Source organism: Piliocolobus tephrosceles, chromosome 11 (genome assembly GCF_002776525.5).
Source record: "Piliocolobus tephrosceles isolate RC106 chromosome 11, ASM277652v3, whole genome shotgun sequence".
NCBI lineage: Eukaryota > Metazoa > Chordata > Mammalia > Primates > Cercopithecidae > Piliocolobus > Piliocolobus tephrosceles.
Genome location: NC_045444.1, coordinates 28,490,176 through 28,498,093, shown reverse-complemented (window position 1 = coordinate 28,498,093; position 7,918 = coordinate 28,490,176).

Below are 7,918 nucleotides of genomic sequence, written 5' to 3'. Positions count from 1 at the left end.
CTCCCCAGACCTTCACCCTGACACACAACGCGCGCATGCACACGCACACATGCTCTCCCTCTCTCTCTCTTTCTCTTCTCTTCTCTTTCTCTCTCTCTCAAACACACAAACACACACACAAACACACACAATACAGCCAAGAAGACAAAGTTGCAATGTGCCTAAGTTACTCTGTATCACTTGAGGTACTTACACTGTGTGGGAGAAGGCAAGAACTAACATCTTTAAACAGTGCTACCATCCCTATACTATTCTATATTCATAGGTCAATGGCAAAATGAGGAAAAGAAAAGGAAGGAAAGATACACACAAAAAATGTCATGGCCAGGCGTGGTGGCTCACGCTTGTAATCCCAGCACTTTGGGAGGCCAAGGCGGACAGATCATGAGGTCAGGAGATCGAGACCATCCTGGCTAACATGATGAAACCCAGCCCAGTCTCTACTAAAATACATTAAAAAAAAAAAAAAAAAAATTAGCTGGGTGTGGTGGCACACACCTGTCGTCTCAGCTATTCTGGAGGCTGAGGCAGGGGAATTGCTTGAACCTGGGAGGTGGAGGTTGCAGCGAGCTGAGATAGCGCCACTGCACTGCAGCCTGGTGACAGAGCAAAACTCCGTCTCCAAAAAAAAGTCATTATGTTCCTCTGTGTTTGGTGAAACATGGTTTTCACATAATCATGCCCAGCCAACTAATTCACTAATTCTCCCAAATTCACTGAACGCTTAAGGTACACAAACACACACACATACACACACTCATTGGTTTATAAATGTGAATGAGAGGAGAGAAGTAAATAGTGAATGTTTCTAAGAATCACAGAAATCGCTTAGTGGTTTATAAATGTAACTTTTAGAAGGTAGACTTGGGATTTCTATAAAAAGCTACCTTACATTTTGCAAAATATCTTAAATTTATTCTGGTGAGAAAAAGCATTTGTGACAGGTATGTGCATTTTTGATAACTGATTTATGTAATCAGAGATCTCTGTGTGGAGAGGAGGGGAGAATTTTGCCACATAAAATTTCTTTTTTAAAATTTCTTAAATGTAAAAAGTATACGAACCAGCACATAAAAATTCTGATAAATGTTAGTAGAAATGCCAATGTAATTTTAGGGAAGGAAAATAGACTGACCAAAATTAAAGTGCAATGCTCAATAGGCTAAAAATATTAAAAACGTGAATGAGCATAAAAGGAAAGAATAGCATCACGAAATGCTGTAGAATAGAATCAGAGCTAGTAAGAAACAAACTGTAATCCTAATTGATATAGAAGAGTGTAAGTAGAAATGCATTTTAAACTGTAAATTCCACAGAAGAAAATACTAGGGCAACAGTTAAATGCATAAGTAATCAAATTAATATTGATTTATTTATAGCCATTAGGGTTGACTGAATTTATATCTATTACACCAGGGTCAAAAGATGCAGCAAGTTTTTTATATACTCTTGTTTATCCAATTAAAAATATTCTAAAGTTGCATCCTATTTGTCAAAATGTTGGCACTCATAAATAGTTTTATTTTAAATGACTTTTACAGGAATTTTTTCTATTCATTTATTATTACTGTTGTTGTTATTATTATTATTATTATTATTATTATTATTATTATTATTATTTGAGATGGAGTCTCACTCTGTTGCCCAGGCTGGAGTGCAGTAGCCGGATCTCAGCTTACTGCAAGCTCCGCCTCCCGCGTTCATGCCATTCTCCTGCCTCAGCCTCCCAAGTAGCTGGGACTACAGGCTCCCGCCACATCGCCTGGCTAGTTTTTTGTATTTTTTTTTTTTAGTAGAGACGGGGTTTCACCGTGTTAGCCAGGATGGTCTCGATCTCCTGACTTCGTAGATGCTATGGGGGACCTTGCTCCTAGAGCTCCCATTTTGGTGGCAGCAGCTTCCAAAATGGTAGCGGGACACCTCCAAGATGGTGGCAAGCCTCCTGTTCTGTGACCTGGGGTTCTTGGCCTCAAGAATTCCAAGGAATGCAATCTTGGGCCATGCGTGAGTGTTATAGCTCTATTAGAAGCTGTGGGTCACGGAAGAGAACCGTGGAACCCAGTGACTAGAGTTCAGCTCGATTAGGACGAACCCAGGGACTTAGCCCTGCAGGAACAATGGCAAGCCTTTAGCCCCATGGGGACTAGCAGTGGCCACCTCCCTGGATCAGGAGAACAGGGGACACCCTGCTGGATCCGGAGGGATGGAAGTCAGTGGCGGGTCTGCTAAGGGGGCAAACAGCAGAGGTGGATGGCGAGCGAAAGCTCAGCTTGAGCCATAACAAAACACGGACCAGAAGAGTGCAGTTGCAAGAATTAATAGAGTGAAGACAGAGCTCCCACATAAGGGGAGGGGACCCAAAGGGGATTGCCATAGTCGGCTCAAATGCCTGGGTTTATAGCCGGATCCTTGTCCCTCTCCCTGTGCTCTCAGGCAATAGATGACTGGCAATTTCTTTACCTCCTGTGTTGCCTAGTTAACATTTTAGTGAGCCCTCTGATTGGTCGGGTGTGGGCTAAGTTGCCAGCCCCATGTTTAAAGGTGGATATGGTCACCTTCCCAGCTAGGCTTAGGGATTCTTAGTTGGCCTAGGAAATTCCAGCTAGTCCTGTCTCGCATAGATACTGGCTAAAGTTACTCATAACACACTGCTGACTGTCATGAAACTTTTCAGGAAGCTCAAATACAATTCCACTAGTAAATACAGATTACACAGCCAAAGAAATAGTTGAGTACTAGTTACCATCATGTAGACTCAGAGTTGATCTTGCAATTAAAGAGGCAAATAGAAAGACGTTAACTATATATTACACTTAATTGTGTTTGATCCACAAATTGTATTACCCACTTTGTGAGTCTGCCACTGGGAACTCAGGGACCCCAATTGCAGTCCTCATTATAATTAATGATGACAGTTTTCCTATATGTACTTGCTAATGCCATCTATTGCCTGTGAGGTCTCACTAAGACAAATGACTTAGTCAATTGTGGATAAAAATATTTTCCATCAGAAGTAGGCTGTGACATTGCCACAGAGCGTAAGCTCAGCCTGACTTTATGAATGGTAAAAATTTTCTTGCCAAAATGTGCAATGATAAATTATATTGTTAATATTTCTATCCATACAAAGGTAGCAATGTCAACAAGACCAATTGTTTTAGTCATATCTGTCGTACAGGTTTAAAAATGTCTACTTGCTGCCCAAACTAAATTTGGTACAGCTTTGTGGTTTAGACTTTAAATTTACTTTAGCCTGTCAGGTTTAATTTTTCAGGAGAAATAAGGAGTAAAATATTGATCATATTTACCCATTATAATCAGCCAGGGTTAATATGCTATTTCTCTTAGGGCTGAAGTAAACCAAAATTTAGGGTTAGTTTTATAGAAAGTAATACTCTTGGACTGGAATAATTGTCATTAATTTTCCCTCCCATATCCAGGGGAATTTAGGTTAGTTCTAAAATAAATAAATATAATCTTAAAATGTGTCTGAAGACAGAAGTGATAAAAATAAGTTTTATATTTGTGATGCACATGAATAAAATTACAAAAATTGTGACTTTTAATGCATGAAAGGCAACACATATGTGTAGAATTGTAATAGTAATTCAATACTACCTTTTTGTTATACTTTCTCATTGAGAAATTTAATAGAAACTACATGTGATAAGATTTCTTTCCCCAGGTACAGGCCTTTTTCTATATATAGCTGGGATTTTTTTTTAAAGTAGGAATCAAATTGTATTATTTGCAGCATGACACTCTCTGGAAAATTACAAGGGAACAGGAAATGAAGGCCAAATTCTATTCATAGTCATCTAAGCCTTACATGATTTAGCTCCTGATAACTTTCTGAGTTCAACTCACATTGAATTCTTTTGTTTCTCTGTGATCTCCAAATACAAACAGCCCATTTTGGTCACCAGCAGTGTTTTATACTCACTATTCTCTCTGCCTGGAATTTTCTCTTCAATCTCCTTGTAGCAAGTGCAATCTTCTCATTCTGTATCAGTTCAAATGTTACCTACAGGGGAGATCGTCCTTGAATGCTTTAACTAAAAGTGAAATCCCAATTCCTTCCCCACTAAATTTTTTCATTTACATTTAGAATTATCTGAAATGATTTAATTTGTATATTGGTTTACATTTGTTTCCATGAGGTAAGAAAATTTTTATCAGCGTTCTATGCCTGATACATAGTAGGTGCTCAATAAATATTGCTGAGTTGATGTTGAACACATTGACTATTATATTAGCATATTTTAAAAATCCCTGTATTTGCTCATATAAATTGGAATATGGGAATATAACTTATTCCCATATTCTTTCACACTCTTTTCTTACATATTAATAAAAGATATAAGTGATTAAAATTATCAACTATAGAAATTACACCAGGCTTCTGTAGGTAAAAGGAAGGATAGCAAGATTAATAAAGTCACTTTTATTAATGTTTATTTTATTAATGTTTCTTAATGAGATTCCATTATTTATTTAACAGAGTCTCACTCTGTTGCCCAGACTGGGCAGGATCATAGCTCACTGCAGCCTCAAACTCCTGGGCTCAAGGAATTCTCCTGCCTCAGCCTCCCGAATACTTGGGACTGTAGGCATGCACCACCATGCCTGGCTAATTTTTATTTTTATTATTTTTTTAAAGGTGCATTCTCACTATGTTGCCCAGGCTGGTCTTGCACTCCTGGCCTTATGCAACCCTCCTAAGCTAGGATTACAGGTGTAAGACCACTATGCCTGGTGGTCACTTATCTTATTGCTTCAAAATCACAAATTCAAGTTAATTTTAGAATTCATCCTATATTATGGATATTTTTTGTCTTGAAATGATCAGATCTTTAAATTCTGTTCATTTGCTCATTCATTTACTTACATATGCCTTTATTTAAGATATTTATTGAGCCACTGCTACACATAAGGCACCATTCATGGTTTTTGGTATTCATCAGACAAGAAAACCCTCCACTTGTGAAACTTAGTAGGAATAAATAAATAGCAAAAGCAGTAAATAAGAAATATATATAGGAATGCTAGAAGGTGGCTGAAGCTCTGGCCGGGCGCGGTGGCTCAAGCCTGTAATCCCAGCACTTTGGGAGGCCGAGACGGGCGGATCACAAGGTCAGGAGATCGAGACCACCCTGGCTAATACGGTGAAACCCCGTCTCTACTAAAGAATACGAAAAACTAGCCGGGCGACGAGGCGGGCGCCTGTAGTCCCAGCTACTTGGGAGGTGGAGGCAGGAGAATGGCGTGAACCCGGGAGGCGGAGCTTGCAGTGAGCTGAGATCCCGCCACCGCACTCCAGCCTGGGCGACAGAGCCAGACTCTGTCTCAAAAAAAAAAAAAAAAAAAGAAAATAGGGCAGGTAGCAGGTGAGGAAGGGTGGCAGGCTACTCTTGTTGGTTATTGATTATTGCATAAGGACAGCATTATTTATGTGATGTATGCTTTGCTATCTGTTCCTGGAAATCAATACTATTTTCAAAAGATTTATCCCAATATGCATGCCAAATTTGCTATTTTTCACATATTTAATTATCTTTATTACTACCACTTTTAGTTACATTTAATGAAATGATTTTTTACTACTATTTTCAGCACTTATCCTGGTTCTATGTCTTTCACAAAACTTACTCATAACATTCATAATACTCTGTTTTTAACTTATGTTTCTATCACTAGATTTTAGCTTCAAAATACAGCCTAGTATTTTCATTATTCTTGAAAAATTGCATATTTGTTTTTATTTATCAGCGTCAAGCATATAATAGGCAATTAAAACAATTTTTGGAATAATAAGCGAATGTATCTGTAAATGTTCATAATATCCCCTAATGCATCCAACCATTGCTCTGTGGGAAGAACTGAAGTGCCCATTAACCTAAATGCAGATGATTTAGCTGGAGAAGCTAAATATTCAGCTTTGCAATATAAAATTGTGTGCATTTGTCTGAGTCAGAGCTCTATCTCTGCTGACATTGTTGCTGTTTTCGGCCCGGGTGAGAAGACAGGAGGAGACAGATGGTAGAAATATTTATTTTCTTTAAGATATTTAGATTGGGTTAAACTACATTAAACTGTATTGTTATATTGCAGAAATGAGTTCTTGTTGCGAATGACTTAGAGGAAAGACAGAATCTGGGACAAGAAATGAGAATTCAGGATACAGGCCTTGGGTTTGGGTAATGGGAGAATTTTCCTCCCCAGACTTCATAATAATTGAACCTAGAAGAGAATGCTCCACTGCTTCTTTGATGGTAAAAACTAAGCTGACCTCTGGCAGTTGTAAGCAAGTTGTCAACTTGAGTGCTAGGTTTTTCCATGAATATATGCCTGGACCGGTGGACTTTGAAAAGAACCACAAGTGTTAGCCATTAGAAATAACTGCTGATTGTACACCACCTGGTTACTCATGAACTCTCAGTTAAACTTTTGTGAAAGTTGCAATCCAGCCACAATACTGTAGAGAGGGATTTAGAGGAGGACCTTTTTCACTCCAGTGTCAAAATGGTAAAGTGAAAGTTGTATCTTCCGGATCCCCGTCACTCCACTCCCAGTTGTCTTCAGGTTTGTAGCTGCAATGGTCCAAATGATGGTTTGGGGGACAGCAGTTGGAGAGGAAGCCAGAAGGTGAGGCAGACATGCATGTAGTGACAACAGCCGCAGCAAGAAGCCAAGGAGTCACCTATTAATGTCCAGTGAGGTCTTATTCTGTTCTAAGTGCTATTCATGTATCAATTCATGTAATTCTCCTAACTCTGTGAAGAGCACTATCAATACCACTTGCTACTGGTATGAATGTAGGGGGAGAGAACATTGAATAAGAGGCTGCCACTCTGACAAGTAGCTCAGTGTCATAATTTTGATATCAACAGAAACATGTCTAAGTTGATTTACAGAAGATGGTGAAGAACACCATCCTTGTTCCAGAAGTTCTATTTGTTGAGAGTTCTTTGGAAGAGATTACAGGCAAGGGTAGACTGGAATAGGAAGCTATGGAAAAAGCTCCTGTTGATCACTAAGACTGGGTATTATCACTTGGATTAGAACTTCATTTCAAAAAGAGTTAAGAAGTTCAAAGGTCTTTGTCTTAGTTGCTGGATACATGCTGAATGCAACTTTGTGAATTGCTCAGAAGAATAACTACTAAAACCAAGGCTATAAGGTATGAAATAATTTGTTCCATCATAAATTGTTACCTTTTAGCTCATAGGGCTTCCCTGGGGAGCATGAACTCTGTTGATCCATTCACCCTGAGTACAAGAGGTGATACTTGGGGGTTAGAAACCCTGGTTACTTCATTTTCAGTCATTGCCACATATCAAAACTAAGAAGTTACTGAGGACACATGTGTCTCAGGCCCACTCCACTGATCTTGACCTAGGACTAGGGGAGAAAAAGAGTGTTTCATTTTCTTACTGAAACTCTAATGTCAAAAGTGGGCTACGCAATCTGTGTTCTATAAAATATTTGTAGAGAAAATGAAGGAAAAAGAGAATGACAGAGAGAGCTTGGTGTCTGCAACCATGCCTTTCTAGGTTGGTTAACTGAGCTAGGATGCAATATACTTGAGGGAAGGATTCTGATTATCTTTACTATTACATCAACTGCTATCATCAAGTCAATTTGGCAGTGATCTCTACCGATTATTAAGGTAGCTTTGTAAGCAGAATCAACTAAGCTTTAGTGATGTTTTGGTACACATCCATAAATTCACCTATTTATTTATTTTTTTCTTGGTATTTTATCAGAGGAAAAATAGGTGTTTACTCTCCGCATATGGTGAACTAGTTTAACCCCTTAAGAAGTAATTTTGAAATAAAAAGCATTTGTTGCTGAAAGATATAAATATCAGCCAACAGGCACTAAAATGGATAATCTCATAGGGCCTTCTAAGGTTATA